The following is a 16,982-nucleotide window of genomic DNA, read 5'->3' on the forward strand; positions in this document are numbered from 1 at the left end:
CTGGAGCGAAACGGGACCGGACAGGAGAGGACAGGAACTGAAACCGTAACGGGACCGGACATGACAATAACCGAGCTGGAACAGGACAGTGACCGAGCTGGAACAGGACAGTGACCGAGCTGGAACAGGACAAGACAAAGGATTTTCCTTCTCCTCTTTTCCCATAGGATTCCAAGCGACGGGTTTTCTTCCCCAGATTTACATCTAGATCCGCAAGCACCAAGCACAAATCCAAAATTACAAACGATTAAACTAATCAAAGTAATCCATGATTTGACGTTGTAGAATAAGGAGAGAAGAGTCAAGGTGCAGATGTTGACAAAAACGTAGAAGATTAAAAAGTCTCCCATCGAAATCTCCAAAAAAAAAATCCATGATTAGTATCTACGTATGCAGTACTAAAACAATCATAATCAAAGTAACTAATCCTTTATTAGTACCTACGTACGAAAATGAAAATCAACATAATAACCAAAATAATTCCTAATTCCTTAAATCTATTTTCACCGTAGATTTAATAATACTCAAAATTGAAATCCCAATATAGGACAGATTCTAAAAATGAAATCAAAAATAGGAAAAAGAAGAAAAAAAAATATGGGATAAAACCGATCCAACTTATCTGATTTGATTCCAGTGATTTCAACGTTAGCTTGATGTTAATTGCATAACAGCGTTGATCTAAATCATCTATTGCCGCAGGGTAGAACTCGTGCCTGATAACGTGTTGCAATGGATGGGAAAGATAAAGAGGCACAAAGAGAAGGATATTTTATTCATTAGAGATTATATGTGTTACATGGATACAGTCCTTTATATACAATAGGAATAAAGCCGTGGATACTATATTGGGCCGCACATCCATGGGTGAAAGCCCTACAACACATATAATGATTTTTATATAGAGATAGAGATAAACCTCTATGTAGAACCCTCTACCTATATAGAGGAAAATGTTGTAAATCAAATACAGTTGATTCGCGTGTATGGTCAATTTTTTGTATAGGTTCTTCTTTCCTGCTCGGACCCGACAAATCTTAAAACCACAACTATTGATTTGTTTTCTTCCTAGAAACATCTGGCCTTTAATATTTATTTTAATTTAAAAAAAATAAAAAGGAAAAGAAAAATAAATTTAAAAACTAATATAAAAAAATACAAAAAAACAAAAACAAAAAACACCAAAGATAACTAAATAATTTATTTACCTTTGGACACCCTTCTCATCCTACTACCACTACTTCTTCCACCACCATTAACGTCATCACTCCACCATTCTCACCAACACCCACCACAATTATCCCCACTGATCCACCACCCCCACACACCATCACAACCACCATTAATGCCTAATGATTTAATATAAAATAAATTTATTATGTATTGTACTAGAAATAACCCGTGTCGTAACGGCACTGCATGCGAAGGTACAATTTTTTATGATAATAATTTTAATAATTACCAAACATCATCATAAGACTTAAGTCGACTCCTAAGAACTCGTCGCTACCAAAACTTTAAACATTTTTCATCAGAATAATTAAGAAATAAAAACTTCCAACTTTTTTTTTCTTTAAATTTATAGTTTTTAAAAATCACGTAAACTATCTTATTTTGTCATTAGATAAAAAAAAATTTGATCCCCAATGGTTGCATATCTTTGATGAAATCATTATGTTGAATCCTAATCTGATGAGCAATAAAATGTAATTACATCCTCCCAAAAATTCTTCCTCGATCGCAGGGACTATTGTCCTGTGTTCATCTTCCATATGCTCTGGTGATTCCACTATGGTATTATCCTATGCCCTTTCCATTGCATAGTTTCGATGCAACCTCAAATAATCCTCTCATTCTCTTCCCGGATCGACAAGTCGATGCTCCATTTGATCGGCAATTTCCCCCAGCAGTGTTACCTTCAGCTTGTCATCCCTGGTGGGAAAAAAAACACAAATGGATGAATAAGGAGTGGATACATGGAGAAAAAAATGTATCATACTATGTTTTTCAAGAGGGATTGATGTGTGACCGCACCTTAGGTTTTGGAGAGTCAGTTCAAGCATGCGGGATTCTAGGCCATTTGGTTTCTTCAAAGTCTGGATACTAGCTGGTCAAACTTGTTAGTACTCCAACAACATCTGTGAAAAAATAACGAGCCAAAATTAGGTTAAAAGTAAAGAACGAACACAAATTCAACAAACAACAATACGTTTGGTAAGAGTAAGGCTAAAAGGAAAAAACAATGAGTACCCGTAAGGTAGATATTGTTTATTCTAGACTCCAAGTCATCAAATTCAACAAAGGAAAAGGCATGCATGGGAATGCGTTCGGTATCTCCCAACAAACAGTCAACCTCGGTATCCCATTTGAAGAATAACCAATGATCATTCTTCGATGGACGAAACCTGGATTTCTCCGTCGTGGTGTTGAACTTGGCGAGTGTATAGAGCCCTCCCTCGTGGAGCAATGGCCCGAACTTTCATATCAATTTCTTAGGGACGATGTCGTGCATGGTATCCCCCTGTGTAGGATGTAAAGATGGATTAGAATACATGACTAATATTTTATTGTATTAAAAAAAAAAACATTAGTTTCATTCAGATCGCAATAACAATATACTCACGTTTTCATCAATCACGAGCAAATCCAAAGTAGTGACTTCGCTGGTGGACATGAAATCAATCTCTTCCCATTTTCTTGCAACGCGAAACTCGAGCACCGAAGGTTTGTTCTCATCGAAATCATGCATTCTCGAAAAGGAAGCAAATACGTTTTGGGTAACGCTTTTCTTTGGGCTGCATCTAATCATGTTTGACATGTTGATACTCTTAAGCTAAAAATTTCACCAAAAAAATAAGTTGGAAATGTGTGAATGAGTTGATGGGTGTGGTTGAAGAAATACATTCATCTATTTATATACACGTTTTTAATTGTAATGTGGTTTGGACTTTTTTTTTCCGCCTATTATGGGCGAATATAGGAGCAGCCGTTTCGTTGCATGGTATGGAAATTTTTTGCACTATTAATTGGTATTCATGATGGTGGGAGGAAAGTAATTATAGGAATGAAAGAATTACATGCGAAAATTTTTGGTAAGTATTCCTATTCAAAACGGTAAGCTTTAAACCTTAATTTGCCCTGCATGTCCTAAATATTAGCCCATTTATGATGTAAAGTTTTCCGACTTCATAATTAACGTTTGCATTTGGGTTGGGATCACCTGTTCCCTACTTTCCTGTCCCTACCAATTAGGTTATGCCACCTATTTTTCTCTAAAAATGCAAACGTCATAGTTAACGACGTTAAATATGAAACTACATGGTTGTCTTCATCGTTCTCAAGAGACAATGTCACCTGAATTTTTTGTCATATTATTTTAGTTGATCTTCAGTAACGATCCATAAATTATATGATAAATTTCCTAACTACTCAACATAAAATCCCAAGCCAAACAATTATAGTTTCATCTATATCAATCCAACTAAATTGAAAGTAACATTCGATGGATTATCGATTCTACTTTTGAGTTATGATTTTATAACTCTACAATGGAGTTATACACAATTTTGATTGTAGATTTTAGGGACCTAATTTTTTGGGTAGAAATATGTGGATGGTAATTTTAGTCTGGTTATGAAAACCCTAATCTTCTTTTTCAGTTTTGAGTTTTTCTTAATTATTTGAAACCTTTTGTTTTTGGTAATTAATCAAAACGGATTTGAATCTTAATCATATCTCCACTGACTTTTTTCCTCTTCCGCCTTTTTTGGATTCGTAGTTCTCTGAACTTGAACAGATCTTCCATGATCTTAATTTTATTTAGAATCGACCAAACATCATCAAACCCGGGTTTGTGGACCTGAACATGGTTTTTGTTTTGATTTCTCAAAACATTGAAATTGTCGTATAAAAGTCCTTTGTTTGAGATCTTTGAGATATGTTTTTAAACATTATCATTATCACTAAGAAGATGAAGTGCCAAGAGACGAAGAACAAAGACGGAAGATATCAAGATGTGTTAATGATCAACGTAATGACGTTAGGGTTAATGTAGTTTGCACGAATTTTGCCGTGAATTACTAATAAAGAAGTTTATAGAAAAACATGTGGCATAATCTGATTGGTAGGGACAGGAAGACACAGGGAAGTAGGAGACAGGTGATCCCAACCCAAAAAAAACACTGAAAATATAAATGTTACAATAACTTTCAATCATCTCTTAAAAAAAATATATTCAACAAGGTTTTACCTATTTCCTATCCCCTTTTTTCCCAAATCTCATCACAAGTATGTAATTTTTTTTTTTTTAACTTTTTCTAGGTTGGGTCAACAAAACTCACCCTTACTCCTACGGGGTAATATTTCATCTCGGTGACCATCGTCTTCCTTTTCCCTCTCTCTGAAATCCAATCCACCATTACCATTTTTTTTCTAACAACTGGTAACAGATCTACTGCACATATATCAACCAAACTAGCAAGCAAAGGCTGCTACGCATTATCAAAACTCAAATTCATGAGAATAGAAGAGAACATCTACGTATCCACTATCACATCAGATGGAAAAGGACGTAGAAATATTATTCATTAACATGTTGTTAATATAAGAGAGTACTGACAAAAATGTTAAGACCGGGTGAAACCAAGTTTTATTCAAAAACATCAAACTAACATGGGACAAGAAAAATGGTGATTTATTTTTTCTATCTTAATTGGGATTTTATTGGTTAATTCAACAAACTAACATGGACAAAAAAATTGGTGATTGCTTTTTTTTATTTTAATTGGGATTTTATTTCTTGTAATCCCGCGAGAAAGAGATGTTCACTGTTTCAATTAGGTTTTAATTTACTGTATTTGATTATCCCCAGATTTAAAAACTTTACCCTAATGGATCGATGTAGTTTAGATGTTCATGCATTCAATCTTCTCCAATCTGATCAATATCCAAACTCAAACCGGTGGCAGTGAGGGTGGTGGTTAGAGTTTAGGTTAACATGGTGATTAAGAAGGTGAGTGCAATTTACCCACTTTAAAAAGAGTTAATTAAAAATTAAATTTTATAGTTGGGATGGGAAATAGGGAAAGTGGGGATGGGAAATAGGTAAAACTTTCAATAACCTACAAAAAACAAACAAAATGCTACAATAACTTTCAACCATGTCTCCAAAATAAATAAATATTGTCAATCTTCAACAATCTGCAAAACACAAACAATGTATTCTTTTTTAAAATAATAGAAATAATTTTCATTCTACTAAAGAAAAATTCAAAAATACAAAGCATAATTTCCATTGTACTCATTGAACAAATGGAACAATCGAGTACGGCGAGGAAAGTTACGTGGAGTGTAATACCCGGGGAGTTGCAATATGTAAAACCCAAAAAAAATGGAAATCGAATAAGCCAACCTTAATCAACCTGCAAAACCTTAATCAACCTGCAAAACACAAATAATATTAGAGTTTCCATATGTAAAGAGGAAGAATGGATGATCTTCATGTGGCGGGTTATGGACAAACGAGAAACTTTTACATTTTCTGTAACCGATGGAAGATTGTTTTGTTTTGTCAGAATCTTCAAAAAAAAATTTCAAAAACTCTTACATTTTTTGAAACCACTTTCTCATGCTGATGAAACCACTTTCTCATGCTGATGGACGAAGATGGGTTTGTTAGAATAATAAGAATATGAGAGACTAAAAGCTTACGTTATTAAAAAGAGGAAGTTATTTCTCTTTTTGATAACGATGCATGATAAATAGAGCTAATATTTAGGACATGCACAACTAAATAAGGCCGCATATCCTCTGTACCCGAATATTACCCGTCCCACTGTCCCAACGTATCAAGGGATGCCATGTGTCCATTACTTTAACAACGTTTGATTTTCCATCCATTACTTAGTAATCCAAACAAGTTTTTTTTCGAAAATAAAGAGAAAAAAATTCATTAGTGATGATTGATCAAATCCAGTTTAGAGATGATGAACAAAGTATATCAGTCCCAATACATATCTATGCAAACACCACATGAGATCATGGAAGAAAAGATTCAATGTAATTTTAATTAAAAGCACAACCTAATTATACGGAAGAACCATAGTTCATCAACTGAATCACTCCAAAGAATAAACATGACGAACTTTTTTTTACTTTCAAGTAGTGTGTTTGATCTCAACACTATATTAGCTTTAGGGTCCGTTTTCTCCAAATTCTACTGTATCTCTAATATGATTAGGATATGGAGGGTAACGATTAAATACAAAAATAGAGTCACTTTCTTGATCTTCTAGTAATCTACTTAATACAATTCTTTCTGTAATCATTAACTATCAACAACGATCAAATTTAATTTGGTCGTTTGTTTATCTCTCGCCTGATTTTCTTAAATTGCATGATTTCATGTTTGTTCATTATCTATGTATAACTAATTCCATCCATATTTAGGTCTTATAAAAATCTACAATACGTTTGTAAAGTTAAACCCTAAATCTTACGATTGGGAATAAAAGATAGAAAAGGAAGAAATATATCGATTTCTTTTCTGTTCTTTTTTATGAATAAAATGTTAATTAAATATTGAGGGAATAAACTCCGTCAACAATCAGTTAAGAGAAATAACATGTGGCATCCTTTGACACGTTGGGACAGAGAGACAGGCAATAATCGGGTGCATAGGATCTGCTCCCTTTTTTTTTGTAATGATACCATTTAAGTGTTGTAACTTTTTAATTGAAGAGGAATTAATTAAGATGGATAGAGGGGGTTACAAACACCACAATCCCTAGATGTCTTTTTCTAGGATGAGATTGGGGTGGTCGGATCACATGTTTGTCTCTCAAAATGTTATCCGTCCGTCCAAGGCTCAAAAACCTATGCTGTTTTGTATTATAGATTAATGAAAATTTATTTATTTGATTAATTAAAGAAATATTTATTATGAAATATTAATAGAACATTTATTATTGAAAGTTAATTAACCTGATCATTTTACAACCGTAGATTTAGTTTTTCCAAGCATGAATCATGTGCGTCCTTTATCTTGCCTAAGTTGTCCAAACTATGATGCGTAGGTTTTATAAGATGTCATTTATTTGTGCTTTATTTTTTTTTAATTTTAATTAAAATAAAACCATTTATTCCATTATATTTTTTACTCATAACCACTAATTTTTTTATCGTGATGACCAACTACATCTTTCACGATACAACGTTGCCTGTGTTGTAAATATACAGAACTAATAATGTCCACGAATATTCACCAACATCACCACCATAAAACCACCCATCAACATTATTTTTTCCACCACCACTGATATTATAGCCTCCACCGCCACCACTTCTACCAGCCACCACTTCTTCTACTACTAACCACTAATTTCTATTGATTTTTATTAAAATGCTTATAAATGCAAAAATACATATTTATTAGATTAATTAGGAGGACATTTGATGAAAATTTAATAAATTATTCATTATGAGAGATTAATGAGACACTAATTAATAAAACACTCATAGTGATTAATTTTAATTAGAGCAAACTACAACCATGGATTTAGCTTTTCCCAGAATGCATCCTGACCGCTCTTTATCAAGTAAATAACCCGTGTAACGGTACGAGAAAGGATATGTATTTCAAATATATCCATCGGTTCATATATATCATAACTGTTTGCGAAAAATTGATCCAGTCGATTTAAGTCTAATCGTTTTTGAGGTGTTGGCTAATAACATATCCTTAGCCTCAAATCTTTTAATATTAGGTCTGTAAGTCATATAATTCTTAGAAAAAACATAGTTAATCATTAACCAACTCCTCAAAATCTTGTGGGCCTATGGGTAGTAGAACACTACTTCATTTACTTCTTCAAAACAAAATAGTGTCCCTACTTCGAAAAAAATAAATCATGAAAGGTCGTTCACCAAATTTGTAACAAAACTGAAAACACAAAATTACTTCTAAATCAATCAGGTTAATCTTACAAAATTTGTTATAGTTTCAGGATTTTCTTTTCTCCCTTTCGTGATATAAACTATTCCAAATTTATATAAATTTGTGTTTATTCATTTTCCTAAAGTTTAATAATCTGTAATTCTTGGTCCATTTCGTTTCTTACCTGCTTATCTTTTCTCTTTACCTATTACCATGAACTATTTCTCAAGCATGCATAATCATATGAAGCCGAGGAGAAATGGAAGAAACATAAATCATGACAAAAAAGTGGGAATAGAGAGAGATTTGAGAAATTAACAACATGTTTGTCTTTTTTCCTCTATCTAGAGGAAAAACACTACCTTCCTCTATCTGGTGAAGGACTCCACTTTTATTGGTGTTTGTTTTTTACACTACCAAAATAGAGGATTTTAAATAGAGCCAAATCACTACCAAAATGGAGGATTTTAAATAGCACCCGGTTGATGCTATTTTTGGTACCTAACCTCTATCTTGTATTGAAATGTCAAGTTTATCCTCGAACTAATATAAGTTTTTAAATTTTGTTTCCCTCCGGCTCTTTCGTTTTCTATCGTAGCGTCTTCCCTAGAAATTTCTTTCGGTGTGCGTTAAGAGTAGCAGAAAGATTTCATTGATCTCTCATATATATGTAAGATATTTATTTATTTTCTATTCTTCACTTCGTTCCGGTAATTTATCTTCATAATTTTAATTTTATGAATTTGGGTTCAATAATTTGTGTTTGTTTATGTCTTTCAACTTTGGATTTAGGTCTGGTTTTGATGCTTTTCCTTTTGCTATCTAGTCATGAATAACGGTACAATACTACGATGTTTAAATTTCAGTATCCAAAATTCAGAATGGAAAATGTTTGACAAAATTCCCAAGAGATTATTCGTGGAATCTGGGAATGGATGGAATTTGTGTATTTTATAAAGGTGAAATGGGAAATAAAAATTATTGAATATAGAGTTATTGGATGGAGGTAAAACAAACATAAATTTAAGAAACATTATATAATGATTTTTACATAGAGATAGAGATAAACCTCTATGTAGAACCCTCTACCTATATAAAGGAAAAAACAAACATTCTACAAATCAATTACAATTGATTCGCGTGTATGGTCAATTTTTTTTATAGGTTTTTCTTTCCTGCCTGGACCCGACAAATCTTAAAGCCACAACTATTCATTTGTTTTCTTCCTTGAAAAATCTGGCCTTTAATAAAAAAAAAATAAATTTAAAAACTAATATCAAATAAAAAAAACCAAAAAAAATAATTAAGGGTAACTAAATAATTTATCTACCTTAGGACGCCTTTCTCATCCTACTACCACTACTTCTTCCACCACCACCACCATTAACGTCATCACTTCACCATTCTCACCAACACCTACCACCATTATCTCCACCGCCGATCCACCATCCCACCCACCATCACAACCACCATTAATGGCTACTGATTTAATATAAAATAAATTTATTTGATTAATCAAAAAAAATATTATGAAATATTAATAGAACATTTATTATTGAAAGTTTTACAGCGATAGATTTAGCTTTCCCAAAGTTGAATCATGTGCGTCATTTATTTTGCTTAAGTTGTCCAAACTAGGATGCGTAGGTTTTATAAGATGTCATTTATGCGTAGGTTTTATAAGATGTCAAAACCATTTATTCCATTATATTTTTTACTCATAACCACTAATTTTTTTATCGTGATGACCAACTACATCTTTCACGATACAATGTTGCCTGCGTTGTAAATATACAGAACTAATAATGTCCACGAATATTCACCAACATCTCCACCATAAAACCACCCATCATCATTATTTTTTCCACCACCACTGATATTATTGCCTCCACTACCACCGTTTCTACCAGCCACCACTTCTTCCACTACTAACTACTAATTTCTATTGATATAATTTTTAATAAAATGTTTATTAATGCAAAAGTACATATTTATTAGATTAATTAGGAGGACATTTAATGATGAAAATTAAATAAATTATTCATTATGAGATATTAATGAGACACCAAGTAATAAAACACTCATAATGATTAATTTTAATTAGAACAAACCACAACCATGGATTTAGCTTTCCCCATAATGCATCATGACCGCTCTTTATCTAGGCTAAGTTGTGCATGCTTTGTTTTATATTCTTGACTAGGTCTCAACCCGTGTCGTAAAGGCATGAGCAAGGATATGTGTTTCAAATGTATCCATCGATTCATACATGTCGTAAATGTCCGAGAAGAATCGAACTGATCGATCCAGGTCTAAATATTTTGAGGAGTTGGTTAATAAACATGTCCTTATCCTCGAATCTTTTAATATTGTGTATGTAAGTCATACAAACCTTTGTGACAAACATAGTTAATCGTTAGAGCAAATCCTATGGGCAGTAGAACATTACTTCGTTCACTACTTCAGAAAAATATCATCAAAGGTCATTCACCAAACTTGTAACAAAACTAAAAACACCTAAAATTACATTAAAATCAATTTGATTAATCTTGCAAAATCTGTTAGCATCAGAATTTAATTTTTCTCTTTGATATAAATTGTTGGGTTCCCAATTTACATAGATTTGTGTTTATTCATTTTCCTAAAATTTATAATAATATTTAATTTTTGATCCATTTCTTTTCTTGTCTCTTTACCTATTATCATGAACTATTTCTCAAGCATGCATAATTACACGAAGTTGGGGAGAAATGACAAAAACAGAAATCATGACAAAAAAGAGGAATGAAGAGAGATGCGAGAAACTGAACCGATCACAGTTAATTCACGCATAGCCTTGCATAATCCCATGAAGTAGGGGAGAAATAATGACAGAAACAGAATCCATGACAAAAAAAAGGGGAAACTGAACCGATTACAATTAATTCGCGTGTACCCTTGCATTTGGTCAAATTTTTTTATAGGTTTCATTTTTCTTCCTGCACCCTACCCCGCAAATCTTAAAATCACAATATCTTATTTTTTGGAAAAATCTGGCCTTTAAAAATTGTTTTAATTTTTAAAAAATAGAAAAAATAGTAATTTGAAAACTAAAATCAAATTAAAACAAAACAAAGAAAAATTAACCAAGGGTGACTAAATAATTTACCTATCTTAGGAAACCTTTTCTCACCCTACTACCACTATTTCTTCCACCACCACATTATCGTCACCACTCTACCAGTCTTACCAATACCCACCACCATTATCCCCACCGTCGATCCACCACCACCACCCACCATCACAACCACCATTAGTGATTAATTTACCTATCTTAGGACCCCTTTTCTCACCCTACTACCACTACTTCTTCCACCACAACATTATCTTCACCACTCCACCAGTCTCACCAATACCCACCATCATTATCCCCACCACTGCCCACCATCATAACCACCATTAATGCTTACTGATATGGTTAATATCAAATAAATTTATTATGTATCAACAAAAATATACTCATTTGATTAATTAAAGAAACATTTATTATGAAATATCAATTGAATATTTATTATTAAATTTAATTAAACGTGATCATTTATAGTGGTAGATTTATGTACTGCAAGTATAAATTTGATCGTTCTTTAACTAGCCTAACTTGTCCAAACTTTGTTTTGTATTCTGGAAGTGTAATCAATTTTATTTTAATACCAAAAACCGTGATTTATTCGGTCGGTACTATAAATAGCTAGGATCCCATTTGGGTGATCCAGCGGTCATGATCATATTGTCTTATATGATTTAGTATCCTCCTCAAAATATTTGTGTTTTGTCCTTACCAGTTGTGCCAAAGCAACCAACTACATATATCACAATAAAATGTTGCCCATTTTGTAAAGACACAAAGCTATTATTGTCCACTATTATTCACTAACATCCACCACCGTACGTAAAAGCCAGCCACACCCATTATTTTTTCCACCACCGGTAATGTTACCACCTCCACCACTCACAAGTACCCGCCACTTTTGCACCACCCAAGCACCAACTGCTCTTTTACTACCACCATTAAAAATTATTAATATAATTTTTAACCGGGCTCATTGTAGTACAATGGTAATGTCATTGGGTGATGATACAAGTTATCTGAGATTGAAACTCGCCAGCACCAAATTCTTCACCGATCAATATATATATAGTTTTTAATAAACTTATTTATTAATAAAAATATGTATTTATTAGATTCATTAAATGAACATTCATCATGAAAATTAATTAATCATTCATCATGAGCAATTAATATGATACTAATTAATAAAGTATTTATAACGATTAGTTGAAAAAACCACGGCCGTACATTTATCCCTCCTAAACAAATCTCGACCGTACCGGCACAGACATAGTTTTATTTGATTATGCATTTTTTACGCGTAGATACTAGGAAATGACCCGGACCGCCAATTAGTTGTCCAGAAAATGATTCATGAGGTTTTTTTTCCTTATAAACCGTGATCCCCATATTAAGCTATTTAAAACATTTGGATAATTTTTGTTGGCATCAGGCACGGAGCTACACCCAATCTAGTGGGGACAGCAGTTCCTCCTAAGATTTCCTAATTACATACTTAGGCTTTACATAATTATTATTTTAGGCTTGAAAATTTTAAGTATTTATAGATTTGTCCCCCTTATTTTTGTATATTACATAGAGAGCCTTGAATCCTCTATTATATACACTTTAAAAACTATTGATATTAGGTACTTATCGTGTAAAACTTGGGTGAAACATCCAAATTACGTAGGAAAAAGATGAAAAATATCAAAATATTAAATCCAACCATCAATCTAAACATCTTACAACTAATTGGATATTTTAGTGACATCATTTGAAGAGAAATACCAAAGCCTAAAAAAAATTGTGGCCTTCGACCACCTGCTTTTACGGCGAAACTACTATACTCATATATTTGTCCTCGCAAATAATAAATCCTAGCTTCGTCCCTAGTTGGCATGCCAAATTTGAGTTAGAGTTTACACCCCTGATTGAAGTTTAGAATTTTACCAAAAAGAGGACAAACCACTTTTTGCGCTCACTGTGGATAATTAAAATACATATTGATTTCAGATGGTGGAAAATACGTAGCGGAGACAGTGGGTTCACTGGTCCATAGGTTTTTTTAGTAAGAAAAAATCACGCGCAATTTTCATCCCAACTATTTTGTAACCTAAATTGGATTCTTACTCCAATTTTTCATTCTTTTATCTTCAGTTACTTCATTTTTGTATTGTTTTTTACCGATCGATAAAATTGGGTTTATTATGATGGTGGTTTACTACCTTTTTTTTTTTTCAATTACGTTTTTAGTTATTATGATCTTCAGGAAGAAACTGTGCCCCCATTAAAATTCTGTTCTGGATCCACCACTGATTTCACATATACTTATAACTAATATTTAGTTAGCAGCCGTTTGTCGTCCTGCATTACTCTACGTAACTCTACACTAATTCTGGTTCCTTTTCACAGGCCATCCCTCAGTGTAGTATTAGAACACTCGGTTTGTAAAACTTGAATATGAAACCTAAACACATCACGGTTGTGCCCGATGGTACATCCTTTCTCTATAACAAAATAGGCAAACTATCATAATAAAAGAGGGATATGGACTTTGAATATTTGTTTTACTTATCCACATTGGGTAACTAATCACATTCCATTTCAAATATTTCACTGTGGTGCTTCCCGGTTAACCAACAATGTCTTTAACTTAGATGTCCTTCATTAATTAGGTGACCGAAGTTAACCAAAGCTTAACTATGAGAAAATAAAGTGGCTATAAGTAATTGCACATGCTTAGCAAAGTTGCAACCTCCTGAATCCTTGATAAAGAGAACTTCATTTACTAAATATACAGGGTATTTGATTCCCCTAAAATGGTTGCGTCACAAAACTACTAATGGAGAGTGGTAAAATGACTCGCGTCATTAGCTCTAAATGGTAGCTTCTCATCGTATTTGTTTGTACGCTTGTCCTATTCGGTGTATAATTTATTTTTGATACTGGCTACTGCGCGTATTGGATGGGACACTCCCGACATATATGTTTTCAGGTATCATTTTACAAAATGGAAAGATGGTTCTATACATTTAAATGGTATAGAAAGCATGGAAAATCATCTTACAGGAATCATTCTACGGTAATTTTAACGGATTACACTGGAGAACTCTTAAATTCTTTTTCCGTACTGAACTCCTATATCCAAATCCAAAGGTTTAGGTCACCATTCTCATCCACAGGGGAGTATCCACATTCATTCTCTTTTTTCTCTGCTTTCTTTAATATCCACAACCATATGTTTATCTTCATCACACAATGGCTTTGTCGTTTTCGAAGATGCGTATGTAGAAGGAGAGCAGAATAAGGGAACTTCATAAACACATAACCGGTCCTTTATCTCTCTTGGAAATGTGGTGTCAACAATGATATTAGAAGGAGATAAAGCATTCCATGGGTTACCATGGTTTAGCCGTGTGTATGAGGGGATTCAAACCCTCTTCATTGAAGCAACATGCACGCAGTTTCTGATAGGGAACTTAAGAAACCTTGCACTTAAAGTAATTCAATCTCATATTCTCCCCCAAAAAAAAAATCCTACCAAAATGAGAAAACCTCAGAACATATATATGTTCACAACTGCGTCATTTCCAGGGTCTCCAACTGGATGAGATAAAGTAATTAAAAGTAGCAAAAAAGAAGATAAAGTGCACTCAAAGTAAGAAAGGGAACTATTGGAACTCTTATAATCTGGGATGCACGCATCTAAACTTACAACCCAGTCTACATTCTCTGCATCATTACGATGTTTAAGCCTGCTGACTGATATTAATTACTTGCAGGATATCATCCTACAGGAAAAAAAATTCTTCACCTTAGCTGAAAGCTTAAAACTAAAGTTTCATTGTTAAAACTATTATCCGGAGAAGACTTATATTTAGCATGCAAAGTAAGTTTCCCAACTTAACATGCAGCAAGGGAAGGTGATAAACACAACTAAATCACTTCAAGGAAGTACACACTATTATACTTGGGATATTAGTCCTGTAGATTATTTCCCAGGATTTGATTTTTTAGCATGCCGAGTTTGACACCATGTATCAACATTGTGTCCGATCTCTGCATATTGTATTGCCATAAGTATAAAATTTAGCGTTAATTGGAATTTGGAAAGCAATCAAAACAGCAGATATGGGATACCATAGAAACAAATAAAGAAAGAAAAAAAAGCACCATGGATGAGAAATGAGAACGAACATCCATTCAAGATTCATCACAGGTCACCAATAGCATACACATCATTTCACGACTCAAGATCAAATAAAAGGGAAACAATAAAATCAAAGATTCAAGATTTAAAAATATACTATTAATCACCCTTTTGGAGTGCCTGCTCATAGAAGGAACCTCAAAAGGAATCTTATATCACCATGACCAAACGACCACCCCACACAATAACTTCTTAATTAAGGAATTAATAAACACTTCTGTGCACATCCAAAGCAGGTGTCAAGTTCAGTCCTTCATACTGTAGACCACATATTTATTCACTACAATGCAGTTCGAAAAATTTGAGATTACTTCTTCAACTGTGCTAATAGTTCTGCCCGGTACAGTTCAAGAAGTATTAAGTAGTTGGAAAAACAAACATTTCATGGATACAGGTAAACAGCTTTGGCGAAGACTTCCTGCTTTCTAGCAAACTTTTCGGGGAGCAAGAAGTTACCAGAGATATCAAAATAGATTAAGTTCTGTTTTCAAGGATTGGACACTTTTTCTATATTCTCAAACTCATGGCAGCAATTTTTTCTAGATACTCACTGATGTTCTTTGTTTTTGGGTTCTTTTGAGCTCTTTATTTTTGTTTGAGCTATTTATGTCCATTATGTAACCTTGTTCTAGCTTGGTCGTCCACCTCGGGGAGTTTTTTGGATTGTTTGTATTCTTTTTTCTCCTTTCTATAAAATTCTTTCTTTACCGAGCAAAAAGAAAAAAGAAAAAAGAAAAAATCTATGTATAAAACTTGTATATCTCATACCTGCTTCTCTTTCTAAAGAAGCTAAAGATGTCATCCTATAACGCTCCATCAGTTTGTCCACCCGATCTCACCCAACCCCTAGCCCTTGCAGTTGAGGAACAATTGTGCAATTTGAGATTTCCAAATAACATTTAGCAGTGTTCACGCCTAAGCTCCGCAATCAAATGACAAATCAACAAAAGTAGCTGATACACACAATTAAAAAAGGCAAAGTTTTTCAAAGTACATTGTGCACTGGCTAAAAAAAAGAGATTAACGAAGTGCGCTTCTACAATGATCTATGAATTTATACCTCTTTGCTAGCAATATAAAACTATATCAAACACAGCAGTACACAAACAGTCACTTGATAATAATATTATGCTACATCTCTATAAGCAAAAACCCAAATTCACTCACCAAATGAACCCAAAACTAACGAAAACAAACGAATGAGGGTCAGAGAAACAAAAACATCTGCACTAACACAGACAATTAAACAAATACGCTGAGGGTTAACATGACAACCATGATTAAATCAGAATTGAAGGTTAACAACGACTCATACAATGGTGAAAATGTACAAAAGAAAGTACATGAGTCAGAGACTCAGAGGAACCCCATACATACCTGCAAAAGAAAGAAGAAGACATCAATACTTCTTTCTGTGGAGATGGATCGATGTTGTACTTGCGAGAGGGAATGGGGAATAATGAGTGGTTTATATACTCAAACATTTGAATGAGCGTTTCAAAAACCATAAGAATTGGTTCCTAATGAATGAGGAATAATGAGTGGTTAATGGCTTTGAATTCTGGTTCGTAACGGAAAATAAATTTATGTTTGAATTACTAAAAGCAGTCAGATTAGGGCTAAAAAGAGGGCATGATTCTCGGCCACGATTTATGTTTTCAATTCTAAGAAGAATAAGAGCCGTTGATGGCCCTAACAGGCACTTTTATACCCGTCGGATGGTTACAAAACCATTTGTTTTGTAAGAT

Source organism: Papaver somniferum, chromosome 9 (genome assembly GCF_003573695.1).
Source record: "Papaver somniferum cultivar HN1 chromosome 9, ASM357369v1, whole genome shotgun sequence".
Classification (NCBI taxonomy): Eukaryota; Viridiplantae; Streptophyta; class Magnoliopsida; order Ranunculales; family Papaveraceae; genus Papaver; species Papaver somniferum.